This window comes from Lepisma saccharinum, chromosome 1 (genome assembly GCF_977018435.1).
Source record: "Lepisma saccharinum chromosome 1, izLepSacc3.1, whole genome shotgun sequence".
NCBI lineage: Eukaryota > Metazoa > Arthropoda > Insecta > Zygentoma > Lepismatidae > Lepisma > Lepisma saccharinum.
The window spans coordinates 110,103,736-110,119,476 of NC_139229.1; the positions used below are offsets into that span (position 1 = coordinate 110,103,736).

The 15,741-nt window shown below is 40.5% G+C and overlaps 1 protein-coding gene across 1 annotated transcript in view; it reads left to right on the forward strand.

Annotated features, from left to right (window-relative positions):
• Positions 1-5,096: 5,096 nt before the first annotated feature.
• LOC145999160 (uncharacterized) overlaps positions 5,097-15,741 on the forward strand; it is a 134,925-nt gene continuing 124,280 nt past the window's right edge. The window contains exon 1 of the mRNA XM_083136101.1: positions 5,097-5,137. The gene's annotated coding sequence lies outside the window, so the exon portion shown is untranslated. The remainder of the gene's footprint in view (positions 5,138-15,741) is intronic.

A 15,741-nucleotide genomic window follows, 5' to 3' on the forward strand; every position in this document is an offset into this window, starting at 1 on the left:
AACTGGCATCACTCCTGATGAAGTGATGGACAACTTAGCAGAGAAACACCGTCAGCAGTTGCATCTTCTCTATTCGTAATTTTCCCGGTGGAGGCACATAGTGGTTCGGATCCCACTTTAAACTGTAGGTGCAGTCCCGATTAGCCTTACTGTGCCCAAGTGGACTTAAAACACCAACCAATCTAAATCTATTCGTAAGGCAAAATCTTAGTGTGGATATGCATGAGCAGTGGCGTGCCCAGTACTTTGAAAAGGGAGGACATGCGTGCCGTATACGTTTTAGTAATCAGTCCTCATTTTATCATCCTTTTCTGCCTTTGATGTTCATTTTTTTAGAAATACTGAGTCAAAGGGGGGTGGGTCATAGCCCCCACCAATCCCACCCTCCTTGGGCACGCCACTGTGTATGTGGGTGTTATTAAAGTAGCCTTTTTCTAAATTACTAACCAGCAATATTCTTCTTTGAGTATTATTCATAGTTGATGTTTTTCAGTTTTTGTGGAATAATGTTCTAAAATGACATCTGACTGCCACTCAGGAGCCAAGGTTCGATTCCCACGGTGAGAATTTTCCCGTCAATTTTCCTGCATAACCAGTTCTTGGGCACACGCAGCCTCTCGTAAATTGGTACTTGGGGAATCCATTAAGGGTAGGGGTTGCTCGAGGATGATGCTTATCTATCATATTATTTCCATTGCGGTCGTTTTCGAGAATGTCTAGATCCCTAAACCTCTAATGACACAGTTTTTTGCCTTTACCTTTTTACATTTGGAGTGTTCACATATTTTTTTTTAATAAAACCAATCCGCACGATTTATTCATGTTGTACTTGTATTTTTGTTACTTAGCGACGCGTTTCTCCACTTCGGCTATGTATATATACTTATGTGCGTGTGTGTGTGTGTGTGTGTGTTGTGCAATTCATCATCGTCGGAATTAGCCAAACGAAGAAGAAAAGCGACCTAAGAGACAAAATCAACCAACCGGGGAAATATAATGTCCATTCTCATTGGAATATAAGCACTGTCTTATCTATTTTTTTCATTATTTATGATGATTTTTAGTATTAGTAACATAATTTAAAGTGCGAAAATACCAGATGTCAAATGTGTGTCAAAAGAATGGATATATTGGAATTGTGAGTTATGCAAAAAAATAGTTTATTTTTAAAAAATTAAAATGCAGATGACTAATTATACCTTAAATATGATAACGTTTGTTGCCATTACACGACTTGAATTGATTCTGTAAGTACGTCACAGCATCATAAAATATATGTAATTGCGTATAAATATCCTCACTCCTTCCACAGTTTATCCAATTAGAACGCTGCTCCTAGCCTTACCTTATATGGAAGAACGAGGAGAGTAGAGAGGGTGCTGTGACTCCAACCGGATCCAAACATTACCGTGCAACCATCATTGCTGTAAATCGTCTAAAAAAAAAAAATCCCTTCTCTTGCGACCTTCGCAGCTTTTGAAGTGGCAGGATGTTCCGACACGCGGCTGCGTTCGAACATCCAAGCAACATGGCGGCTGACGATTTTATCTGACGAATCTCTTCTGCTCATCCATAAACCGAGTCCGTCCTGCTTGGGAAATCATTTGTGTTTGGCGCTGAGAAGTGGTGTCACGCACATGATTGTAGAGACCTGCTTCAAAACCGCTGTTCATATCAACATGCTTTGGGTGGGGATAAACTTCGTGAGTTTTAGGTACCGCAAAAAACTGGAATGAAGTGGTTTGTCTTTAACTAAGGGAGCCGACCTTCTGCCGGAGTGGTTAGCACAGTGCGCTACAACGGCAGGGTTACAAGATTCGAATCCCTGTCTATGGTTGTTGTTTGTGAGTGACCCTTCATCAATGTCATCATGCCATCACTCATCCTCATCGTCGCGATTAGCTAAACGTTGTAGAAAGCGACGTCAAATAACAAAGACTATCATCAACTAAAGCAACTACAGCGCTCTTTCTGTCTATGGCCAGGAACTGCTTGAGCAATTATTTGCTTGCCTTATTAGGTATTTACATTGGAGTTATTGGCTTGAAATAGAACTAAAAGTTTTTAGCACGTCGCGCTAGGGGTCCCGGTTTCGAATCCCAAGCTTGGCATGGGTATTCTTTGTGAGTGTCCTTTCATCAATTTCATTGTATCATCACTCATCCTCATCTTCGCGATTAGCCAAAAGTGACAGCAGAGTGAAGGAAAATAAAGTAAATCCATCCATAAATCAACAAAATTAAAGGTCTCTGTAACTACCATACATACAAACCAAGCCAGAACATCGGTTGAGTTACCTTGTATGAAGAAAAATTAAATTTTCTGTTTTCTATATGTTGTTTTACCTCTAGTAATTTACGTGTGTAAAAGGCAACAAAATCTATTTTCTGCAGGATTATTTGATTGCTTTAAAAAAGATACCGTGAGCTCCTTGGCCGAAATGGTCTCAAGTGCATTTAAAACTTTATTTTACTTACTTTTGTTCGGTTATCTTTCCAAAATAATATTCCTTGAATAACTAAATTTGAAAAGAGAAAATAAATATGGCCTATCCACCCACCCAGCCAACAAAATAAGGCCATTTTGTGGTACATTCATTCAGTGGCGTAGCAACATATCGCAAGGCGCTGGGCGATATTAAAACGCGAGGCCCCCATCTGTTCTTTAAATCTGAAATGTCAATGTAAATCGATACAAAATTATCAAGGAAACGTCAGCAGATTATCATATTTAAATAATAATAACCACAAATTACTGACGAAAATGGTATTTAATAATTTCACTCACTCTATGAATGTCTTTCTCTGTTTTCCGGGAGCTGAAATCTGAATCTGTAGGAAGGAAGGAAGAACTGATAATATTATAAGATATAATATAATAATTATAAATATATAATTATAAATTAGTATGATTCCATGCCCTCCTCGAGTTGAAAACAACGCAAGCATTTGCAATGCCTCACACTGGCTTCATGGTAGTTGGAAGTGCTTTATTGTTGACATATTAACATCGGGAGTGCAACGTGAAGGGAAAAAAGAAAAGTTTTTTTTATTCAAGAAAATAATAAAAAAATGGGTAAAAATGCCCAAGCAAGTTATCGTGATTTTTTGCGTAAATGCTTTATATGAGAAATACAAGATTTTTTTCCCTTTTTAGAGGCCCCCTTAGGCTTAGGGCCTCGCACGCCTGTTTGTTACGCCTCTGATTTGACGTATTAATTCAAATTATAACGTTAAAGTAGAATTTAGACCCAGATAAAAACAGAATGTATTAATTTTTATTGCCCACAAAAATAAACTTTCCCATTTTTTTCTCACTTCTGTTTATTACAATTTTCGTATGAACCCCAAGGGACGTGAGGCCCGTTCAAGCGCGAGTATCCGGAAGGTGGCCCACTTCACCCAACCCTTGCTACGTCACTGTACTGATTTTTTGAATCATAATGTAACGCACTTTTTGAAAGAAAGAAGAACAGGTGGAAGTAAAGTATTTGTATTTTTGATTATATTTGATCTCGCACTTAAGGTTTAAGACGATTCTGGGGATGCATGATGAATTGTTGAAATAGATGAATCAAAACATTCATTGTTTAGGACTCAAACTTTTCAAATCTTTGTAATCTACTATATACTAGATGCTCCGGCAGAGAAGACATGGACAAAGATATAGAAACTCCACACGCTTGGCAAACTAAGGGGTTAACCATAATATCACCTTCGATCGTTACTGACTGTTGTAAAATTTCACCGTTAAGTTCATGGTATTTTCGGGAGTTACTACTACTTCGGTTTGAACAAAATAATAATTAAATTCTGATGTTTTAAGTGACACCTTTCAGCCATTTTTTTTAGTGGTTTCCATCCTTTTTTAACCGATAACAAACTTTATGAATGCCTGCCATCTAGCGACTACTTTTTGAAGCACAGCAGTGAAATAAATGGGTCACGGATACTTTGTACTTCCCGTAAAATTTGATTCAAATTGTAGATTTTATCCCAATATTAGCAAAGACTTACTCACCTATTTATGTGAAGTCTGCACCTGGTGTGTTCTACAGACCTTGTAAACTTATTGTTCACACATCTTCAAGATGCACCAGTCTGAATTAAGAGAACTACAGCAACATTTTTATGGCCCTATGTGCGATAGTGGGATGATAACATCAGACATGAATCCAGAATGAATGTACTGAAGGGTCTTGGAATTTTGCTTTCATGGCAGAATCGCTAATTTTTCTCATGTACAGTTGGCTCAGTGGCTAGCCACTAATAAATTAGTGATAATAGTAAAAGTGTAGTGAAAGGAAGTAAAATACGATAATTGTGAAGTCGTACTAAACAAGGGGGGGAAGGGGAGACTTAAGATGGGGGGCTAAAGGAAATCCACTATTATTGTGAGTTATGTACAGATGCAAAAGCTCATACGTCAAATAAATTCCCTACATTTTAGGTTGTTGTGCCCTTATGTACGTCAATGCCTTCTCTCTCAGTTACTGTATGTTACAGGGGCACTAATATTTTAAAATCATCTGCTTTAAAGTTACCGTTTTTTCTAAAATATGTTACCTTTTTTCTAAAATATGTTATTTACTGATTTCAATAGGCAATTCATCACGAATCACTATAAAAAATATATAACAATAATGATAATAATAATATCAATAAATTATTACGTGGGCTCAGGCCCCACGGGTCCATGTAAATTGGCGCCTCTGGTGCCCATATAGGCTAGCTCCACTGGTATCTTCAACATGATAATCTACAGATTATTTTCTTTATCACTATGAATTGTTCTACTTGGCTTGGTTACTCAACCTCCAACGAACCATGCTCATGATGGGTAAAAGTTCTAAAACTAGTATCGTGTATGGTCCCCTTATCTAGTGCCCAGTCGACTCCGTCTCAAGGACACTTTACCGTCTGCATCCATGCTATGGAAATAGTTTTCCCTTATCGATGATGGTTTGAGCATTCCCTAGTTTAAACATTTATCCCACCCTTGTCAAGCGTCAACAGAATATTTGTTCAGCGATAGACGCCATTTGTGTCACTTTTCTTGTTGATTTAGGCATCTAATATTATCCTCCTCTCTTCTAGGAACAGACTGCCTTGGATTGCGGCACGGCTTTTCCATGAAGGTAAGAAAGACATTTTCGTAATTTCTAAATTGTGGAGCAGGGAAAAGGATATAATTACAAATATCCTATCATGGCATCTTGCATACTCTGTAGTAATTTGAGAAGAGATAACATAGCTCTCTGTAAATAATGTGCCACTATTATTTCAGTAACTTACCCAAAATACATTCCGATCACCTCAAGTACGTGGACAATCCAGTATACGGCTAGGTTTTTCAAAGGTAAATTAGTGACCTCTATATTGTATAGACACAAGACCATGTCTAGTTCTTTTTAACAGTAGGCCTATTTTAGATCTCCTTATACTGTAAGGCGGATTTCCCAGCTTTATGAGAAGCTCTTTTCTTTGAAGATGTCTACATTTTAAAGGCCCAGAATTGTTTTACAGTTATTTCCTGAATTTCATAGGTTATAGACATATGAATATTTAATAATAATAATAACAACAACCCATAGCGGTAGCTCAGTCGTTAAGTCGACCTCCATGGCGGAATGGTTAGCACAGCGCGCTACGACGCCAGGGGTCCCGGGTTCGAATCCCGGCTCGGACGTGGATGTTTGTGTTCGTCTGTCCTGATGAAAATGACAATTGAAAGAAATTGACATGTATGAATTTTATGTTTGGGGAAAGCTGCCGTGTAGAGGGTGCTCCTTAAAGTCGTTAGGGCATCTGACTACTGCGAGAGACCCGGGTTCGATACCGGCGGGGGAGAACCTGAATTTTTCCATCTGTTCAAACGGATCCAGCGTACACCCAACGTCGTATAAAGTGGGTACTTGGAGGAAACTCTTGGGAGTACAGGCGTTCAGAGGCGTGTTGCTGATCACATCACCCCCACCTTCGGCCGTGATCAAGAAAATGTGGACCCCTAACTCCACACCCCCTTCATGACGTGATGCAAAGTACAGGGGAGCACTTTTACTTTATAACCCGTAGCGCAACAACCCTTTAGGGCCAGTGCCTACTTACCGACTGCTGGCCTCACTCCCACATGTATCAGAAGAGATGGGCGATAAAACAAACACTTACGGGGTGACGTGTGGTCAGCACGACGAACCCCCCAGTCGTTGCTGTAGGAATTTCATGAGAGGGTTACCGCTACTCGTTCGTAGCTCCCTAATTTCCCGACGATGGTGGGTGGCCACCGGTTCCATACACTGGCTGAGATCTAAGGAGAAAAGTTCCCCCAGGAGACTCCAACCAGCGTGTATCGTAGCCCGAACGAGTGGGAAACAATGAAATGAAGGTTTGAGGATCGTGCGATCTGTCTGTTTTGCGATTATGTCACAGCCCGCCATCCCATTTTTTTTTTAAAAAAACTGAAGTTGAATCCAAGATGGCGGAGTTCTAAGTGGCCGCCATGTTGATCTCATACTCTATTGTTTTTTTCCCTTTCGCTGCATCATGTATCGGGGTATATATTTGTGTTTCATTGTTTCTCCATTCAAATTTGTTTTAAATGGGTGTTTCCATTTTATATATGATTGTACAAGGTGGTTCATAAGTATGGAAACACCCATTTAAAACAAATATGAATGGAGAAACACTGAAACACAAAAAATATACCCCGATACATGATGCAGCAAAAGGGAAGAACTAATAGAGTATGTGATCAACATGGCGGCCACCTAGAACTCCGCCATCTTGGATTCAACTTCAGTTTTTTTTAAATGGGATGGCGGGCATGTCACACATCGCAAATCTCTCTCTCAGAATGTGTGGGTGGGTGTAAGACAAGGAGATTTTTCATGGTTTTGTAGGTGAACCTCTTGCGGATCGTGAGAGAGAACCTGCTAAATCAAAGTTCCCGTTGGAGTAAGACTGTGTATCGTCTCTACCTCTAAACGTTGCCTGGTTCTCGCCTCGATTTGTTTTTACGAAAGTAACTGTGGACAAACTTGCCGGTGACATCAAATCCGTAGAATTCATTCAACGAAATCCAGATGTATATGAAATCCCAAAATATCATTCCACATTTCCGTCTATCTAGTACAACAGGTCGTGATGTTTTGTTTAGTTGCTTAAAATCTAATTGATGAGAAAGGAAATTAAAGGAGGAGCAGGATTACATCCTCGAGTGGGAGTTAAATCCATCTGCCTGATGCTATTTTTCTCCTTGGTGAGAAACGAACGGTGTTCAGATAAATGAACCAAGAGGTCAGCGTGCGACTTTCAAGCCTGTCCCGTTGACAAATCTTCAAAAGGTTGGTGGGTCATGGACGAATCGGCTGTGTTTTGCTTCTTTCCTCTCTCTCTTTCTGCAGCAGTGAGACACAAAAGGAAATGTTCGCAGCCTTTTGCTTCTTTTCCAAATAGTAGCAAGTGCGTCAGTGTTCATTCCGGGTTGTATGCGCAATGTATAGGCATATATTTCAGACACTTGCAAACCAAATTTTCATACCGAAATCACACAACAAGCTGCACATATCGCTTGTCACTTGCGTTTTGCTCGGACTGGGTCATTGTCTCAATATCGTCCAACGTGTTGCCTCGGTCTGATGGTCGTGCATGCGCAGTGAATGATTCTTTTACACATTGGAGGCGCCATTGTCGCTTGTCACTTAGGTATGAAACTCCTGTGTCGCGTGTCGCCTTAGTGTGAACGCTTCCTAACTGTTAGAATTGTGGTCATTTCTCACAAAGACACGGCTATGTCTTTTGGAATTGTCAAGTACGTTTTATACTCTTCGGCTAAGGCAACAACTCATATTGCGTTCGCTAGAAATTGCCCGACTGCATTCTAACGAGACTGTTACGGTCCGTATCTCCACTTTTTTCTTCTTTCTTCACACGGCAGGCATCTAGGCTGTACTCCATTTCTGCTCGCACTCGACCTGCATATCAGAAGTGCCTGTACTAATGGCAACTGTGATTCTATGTCATGGATCTGTGGTAGGGGTAATCCCACAAGAAGAACTCGCATGGGATATCAAGTCCGGTGAGCTTGGTGGCAAACCGAAGCACCAAAAGCGCTTTCTCCATCTCAGTTTTCGCCGTGACTGCATCTATGGCAGTGCCGCCTCTGTCGGCTGTTTTCACAACTACGCCGTTGCAACGGAATAAAGAAATCCTCTGGGAGTTTGTCCTTCACTCAATGCATCATGTTTCTCAATCGTTTAATTGCACCAATTTTTCAAAAACCTTTCACGGACAATTAGGGGAGACCGGTGCTAAAAGTTACACAGGAACGTTGTTACACCCAATTTATTTCAGGGTTCACAGAGGGCAGCACCTTCTTGTTGCTATCATAAATGCCTTTGTTTGAGTTCATATCGTGTATCTAGTAGCATGCTCGTAGAGCATTGAAGATAATAATAGTAGAACCTCAATTCTACGTTTCAGGGCTACCAAAGGGCGAGACAGTATAAAATCCTGGAAATGTTTTACACTTTGCTGCATTGGGACCATGAAGAATTCATGTTGTAGTGCTGTAAATTTAAAATCTGCGAACGTATAATCGGGGTTACACTGTATCATAAGTTTTCATGTAAAAGTCCAGGTTTCTATCTCCCTCTCGATCGGCTCCTCGTCCTTAATGAGGAAAACTGTATCCCTCGTCCAGAGCGTAAATAGACCAACCTGAATCTTCTACCCCGTTTAGATCTCTCTCTCTCTCTCTCTCTCTCTCTCTCTCTCCACAATATCCACAAGCACTGGCAAACCACACCGATTCTTCCCGGTCTGCCAGTATTTTTTTATTGCAGAACAAATATTTGCACCCATATTTTTTCTTTACTAAGCTATTGTTTCCTCTCGCGAAGTTTCTACCCTCGAGCAAGAAAATGTGCAGTAAAAGAAAAATTGTGGTAGATTTTGTGGACCAGCATCGACAACAGGGTCCAGATTGTTTTCAGCGTCGGTGTGCAGGTGGATGTTACACTGCTCGTGTAATAAAAGGCAAAGCGGAGGCCATATAAATTATCCCTCGCTCTCGGCGGGACCTATAATGGGCCGTGTTTGGCTCAGAGCGACATTGCTCTGACGGCTCTCTAACGGCCGTGGTGAACAGGCCGGTGTCGGGAGGGGAGGTGTGTGTTTACATATCATCAGTCGTCGCTCATTGAAAAAGGTGCTTGACAATTTGTACATTTGTTTAAACGGCAGGTTGGCTGGCAATATATATATATATTTTTTTTCAAGGACCTATTGAACTTTCTGCCCTGTTGAACATGATTTTAAAATATGGCTTTTGGTTGTATTATACCCTGGCCGACCTTCGTGGCAGAATAGTCAGCACAGCGCGCTACAACGCCAGAGGTCCCAGGTTCAATTTCCACCCTGGGCATTGGTGTTCTTTCTGTCTGTTCTGTTATCATCATTCATCTTCATCGTAGCGATTAGCGAAAATTGGAAGACAAGCGACGTAAAATAAACTATATTCTGCCCCGGGTATGTCTAGAGCAAGCGAAAAAAACAAAACAAGTCTCTATGCAAGTAGTGACGCGAGACGGTTTTACCAATGAACACGTGAGAGGAAAAACGACTCCAGTTACCAGCCTTCGCAGCAGCATGTAATGCTTTGCTCTGCCCACTCGATTTCCTCTCCTTCTCTGCCGCTATGCACGGCTTGCTCCACTGATTTCGGGATAGAATATAATTCAATCAATCAAAGCCAAAAGTAAGGAATAAGCAAGGTGCAGTTTCCAACTGCGAGTCAAAATGTTGCAAACACAAAACGTATATTTGGTTCGACTAAACGTCTTTTTCTTCTACTAGTTCAAAAGAAAATATTATATGCTGATAATCTAATACGTATTCAGAATAGCGAGAAATCAACAAACATTGTTTTTATGTAGATAAATATTTAAAAAAGAAATATTGACAAATTTTATTTCACCAGAGCATGTATTCCCTTAGCGTATCCGCTTACCCCAGAATGAGAACGGATAACCTTCCGCAAAAGGAGTAAATTCCGAGTTATTTATCTTACAAAACCTCGGATGAGAGAAACTCGCCCATCAACACTCCTATTTTCTTTTCAGTGCAGATAATCTCAATGTACTTACAATTTCAGAGTCATAATAATTTGATAAGAATAGAATACCGCACGAGAATGACGATTTTATCTCAAGAATTTACTCAACAAAGAGGACACCCTATCAGAAACTTGTTTTTAAGCCAGCTTTGTTGATGCACTTTCTATATCGTTATCCTGTGGACATTTTTTGAAGCCAAAACATTGTTTTCATACACACACATGTAATTTATGGTGATCAGCTCCCAACCTAAGTTTTTAAAAATTCTAACTGACAGTGTGAAATAGTTGGAATGAAGTGAAACCGCTAGAAAAATGCGCCGCTTAGCTCGAGGAGAGATCACACCAATGGGACTGTTTACTGCTAAACTTTTCCGGTGGCGCCGCCAACACAACACGCCTTAGGGAATTTCGTTTGTCATTTGGTTGCCCTAAGCTTTACTTTGGAGAGCGATAGAGTGGCTATTCAACTGTTATTTTCACCGAAATATTCACAACAATAAGCACTTAAATTGTGAAAATTGTACGTGACGTAAACATACTCCGCAACTTTTAAGTTTTTACTTTTAACTTTAAATACCTTTTCGAGCAGGCCTCATCTCCGGGAAGGTATCAACTCGGGGCAAGCCCCGGCACCTACCGACCTGTTGGGTGGGAATGAGTCAAGACAAGTACTTTAAATACCTTTTCCTGCTCCCCCCCCCCCAAAATAGGCAATAGTTAGGCTTGAGAGTTCAACAGATCTGTAACTACGCACTATTTTTTTTCTGTCTTTTCTGCTGTCGATGATCATCTTTTACAGCATCGGCTACTTCGCTATCCTTTTCAGATATAATTTCTCAGGTTAAAATCAAATTAAACTCGCAAATTAACATAATATCAACACGCCCACCATCGAATTCTCTATGTATTTAATTCCACCTACAATTAGCTTTGCCTAACCAGCCCCATTGCGAACTTACCATGACTTCGTGTACATTTCGAACAATATTGAACATGTGAAATAAATAATAACAAATAATCCCCTTTGTCAGTACGCTGGTAATTGTCTTTAGAACACTTTCGAATTACGCGACACGTTCACAGAAACCTCGCGTTTTGAATCCACAAGAAGATAAAGAATATTCATCATTTATATTTTCAATGCAAGCGATGTGCCGTAAAAGATATATACGACTTTACAAGTGTCAACTGCAGGCACGTATTTAGAAATTTATTTGGGGGGAGGGGTGGCGGCGAATCAAGTTTCTCGGATATAATAATAATAACATTGCAGTTAAAATAATCATAATTATATTAAATTAAAATAATATTAATTAATAAATATTAAATTAATATAGTATTGCTATTATCACATTAATAGGTAAAGGGACGGTATAAGAATTGAGATATAGAAGCATGTATTCATCTAGCATGTAGTTAAGAGCGCTAAAATTTGTATGAAAGCAACTGCCCTGGCAAGGATATCAGTGCCAAATAGATAAATACAGTAAAACTTCGTTAATCCGGCTCCCGATAAGCCGGACTTCGCTTAATCTGGACAGGCAAAAAAATCAGAATGTAAGTTTTAAATGTGGCTAGAAGTCAACAAGAGAACTTCCCAAAGAAAAGGCAGTCAACCACTGATTAAATTCTGTTTCCCGCAGACTTCGTACTGTACTGTATAGTGTATTTAGGTCTATGCCCTTTAAATACACCATAATAAACGTGTGTTGTTGCTTAAACGGAGTTTTAATGCACTTTCTACTGTTCTTTTAGGTAATTTCAGTTAATCCGGACTTTCGTTAAACCGGTCAATATCCCCCCCCCCCATTAGTCCGAATAAAGAGGTTTTACTGTAATTGAATATTTATTAAATAACAAGAAAGAATGTTAGATCCAGTTGACGAAAATTAGTTTCAGATTAATATCTTTGGTACTGTCATTCAAAGTTCGGCGGAAATAAATGACCCTCGGTTATACAGCAAATGCAAAACACGTATATTTTCATTGTTTAGCTAATGTTAGCACTTGCTCAGTCTTTCAGGGGAACGGGTGTCCGGACCCTTGGGCCTCTCACCTAAATACGTCCCTGACAGTGCGGTAGAATAGTTTAGTCTCAAGAGTCTCCCAATAAAATAGTTATGTTATGCACCAAAGGAGTGATTGTACTATGTTAGCTTTTGTTTAGACACACACACACACATCAAATTAATGTTAAATAAAGCAATTACAAAATCTAAATGCTTACTGCCTTGAAATAAGTTGATATAAAAACCCCTCGATTATACAACAAATGTTAAAGAAAGCATATTTTCATTATTTAATTTAGTACTTTGTAAGTCTTTCGAGGGGGTCCGGACCCCTGACCCCCCCCCCTAAATACGTCCTTGTTCACAAGGGTAGTTTCTTCTATTAAATGAGCAACAGAGAAAATACTTTAGAAAGGGAGAACTAATTAAATATGCCTTGTAAAGGTCACAAAAAAAGAAAGTAAGCTCCTTCTCTGTAGCGTGCAATGGTCGTAAAAGTTTTATCTGTAAGGTATGACAAATTGCCGAATGTCCTTTGACGTAAAGGAGAACAGAAGAGACTAGAGGGACAAGGTTCTGTGTGAATTCGCCATCACAGTTCTCAGAAGCACTGAAAAGAGGAGCTGTTGGAAGGGGGGAGGGGAGGAAATGTAACGTCGACTCCTGCGAAAACAAAACATAGTCCACTCCTATTGACAAAGCTGTTGCAGCACGATGCCATTTGGAGTGGAGGTTCGCTCGGACGCAATACTTGGCGTCGTGACGTAAAAGTTGCCACGAGAAGTCCCCCACCCACTTTTTTTTTTTACGGTCGCACAATGTTTGGAAGGCACTTGCATTGTTCGTACGCGCTCTCTGTGCGTGCGTGTGTGTATGTACTTTATTCACCCCTGTGGCCAGGCTCTTGTGTGCATGTTGGGGAGCCACTTGGCTTTGCCACTCTCGGCTGGAACAAAGCTAGCCAAGCTAATGCGGTTTCTCGGTCTGGGCCTCCCCGCAATAAAACAAACAAGTGCGCCACGCTAGATGCTCCTGGTTGCCGCCAGGCGGCACCACGTTGCAAGAGATCAAAAAATTGGCTAGAGAGGAAGAACAGCGGAGGGAAACAAATATTGAAGTGTGCAAAGTCAGAGTTAAAAACAGGAGAGGAAAAAAAATGCTGAAGTGTGCGAAGTCAGGGTTAAATCAGGAGAGGGAAATATATATACATATATATATAAAGGTCACCTTCTCTAGGTGTATAAAAATAGCACCATTTCAGGGCCAACAAAAATGAAAATGACAGAGGGCGAAGGAACATGAAAAATATTCCAAAAAAGGGGGAATCACGTGCAGTCTGAAGATTCATAAAACTTTTTTTTAAATAGTTTTCCGCGGTGGGAAGACAAGTGTAACTTAATTAGGTTATGCATTGCCTTCTGCTTGGAATGCAGACATTGGAATTCCTGCACTCAACCACAGTCGTCAATGTATAGAAGTAGCGTAAGCTACAGAGAGTAATAAATGAATAAAAATGCCTAACAAGCAAGATTAAAAATGGAAATTATATCTCTTGGCAATTTTGCATGAAGTATTCATACCACTTTTAATACTGAAAGAAGTTTCTGTATGCTGTTGTCTCTAACGTCCTTGGGTTGAAATTGCGAATAATCCATTGATGTAAGCATATGTTCACTTCCTTATCTTTGTCACGAGTTCATTACAGTTTGGCTATTATGTGGAAGAATGACTAGTTTCAATTATCTTTTCGAACTCCTGTGCTTCTGTACATAACTTGGCCTGTATTGCCTAAGATTTATTTACTGTTTGTAGCAGGTCTTCACTGAACACATGTATAGAAGCAGCATACCTTATTGGTTGCAGTAGCATTGTAGGTGTAAAAGAAAGTAGCATGAATTAATGTTGTAAAAACGTGTATTTAGTACCAAAATACCGGTAGTTTTTGCGTGTTGAGAGTATTAGAAAATCTAATTTGAAAATTTCCTTTGTGTTTCTTACACCGAAAATTTTATTGGCTTGTCTTCATGTTACGCTCTCCCGTAGCCGAATGGTTATCGCTCCCGCCTTTAGCGCAAGAAGTGGTGGATTTAATTCCCGGTGGGGACCTGTGTAATTTCAGTGTTGATCCATCACCGTGAGGGAGCTGCTTGAAAATGAGACGTAGTGAGCTCAGGTCTCGAAAGCCATAAAACAGCGGCAATGGGACTCGATGCGCTGACCGCGGGTCACCCATTGAAAAAGCCGCTTGGAAGACCTTGTCCCTCAAACGCCTGTTGTGGCATGCAATCTTATATATAGTATGTATATATATATATATATATATATATATATATATATATATATATATGTGTGTGTGTGTGTGTGTGTGTGTGTGTGTGTGTGTGTGTGTGTGTGTACACACTCACACACACAGTGGACTCACCCCGACTCAGTTCTCATAGCTGCAGAACAAACTTCATCATAGCCTAACAGTAAAAATTCGGTCCTTTTCAGGATCACTATGTGGGCCCTTTTCAGGATCACGAAGTTGCCCCTTTTCAGGACCAGCAACCCTGACCGGAATCGAGTGATACTTACAGACTGTCAGTTACAGAACGCCGCGACAAGCAACAAAGAAGATTGTAGCCAACGCCAAGGTAACGGTACTCTTAATACCAACCGTCATATAAGAGATGATGATGATCATCATCTTCATCTCTTTAATTCGAACTAGGATAATTCGAAGTACTCGGTAATTCGAAGAGAAATCATCTTTAATGACGTGATGCTATTGTTAATTCGAATTTTGGGTAATTCGAACATTTTTCGTGTACCTTTCGAGTTCGAAGAGTCTTCATGTTCAAGGGATCTGAATTGTACGCCACATACGTTTACAGGAAATCAGATTTGGTTGTTTAGTTACATCGTTTACACAGCCGACTACCACAAATATCACCAACACTACTTGTTACATACGGTATTTGCGGTTCAACGTGAGATCAAGGCGATATCCTAGAGGAACAAAAGCAATTATTTTGAAAGACGCTCAGACTGGTCCGGTCTATTTGCCACAGACAGCCGTCGTCCTCCAGATTCGACCCAAAGACCACTCGGGCCCAAGACCCGCGGCTGTCGGTGACAGGGGAAACGTGAGTCTCGGTTCCGACCTGTCACCATCCGTCAGGCCTTGACCATCAGTCACCGAGCTCCCTCTCGACCACACGCACTCGTAAGCGTTCGTTGCCATGGAGACGCGCCAGGTCCAGCATCCATTTGAATCAGTCACCCACAGGAAAATCTCTGTTCTCGTTTCTTCTTCTTCTTTGGGGCGCGTTTGATAAAATATTTCTGGCGCCGGAGATCCAGGCATGTAATGACGGAGCGAGGTTCTTGTGTGGATTTTCCCCCTCCCTGATCAGATTGTTTCTGCTCCTCTGTGGATGCTGCAGATTGCAAGGTACCGAAGATAAATATCTTCACGATTTCGATAGCTGGGGATGTCTAGCCTCTCCAGCCCTCTTGAATTTGGTTTCCGTGCAGGATTAGCATAAAATATTCAATCCGAGGATGTTCTCCGTTGATGACTATACAGAGTCTGACAAGAAGTCACGGAGGGGGAAAATTGCTTGGTTTTTAC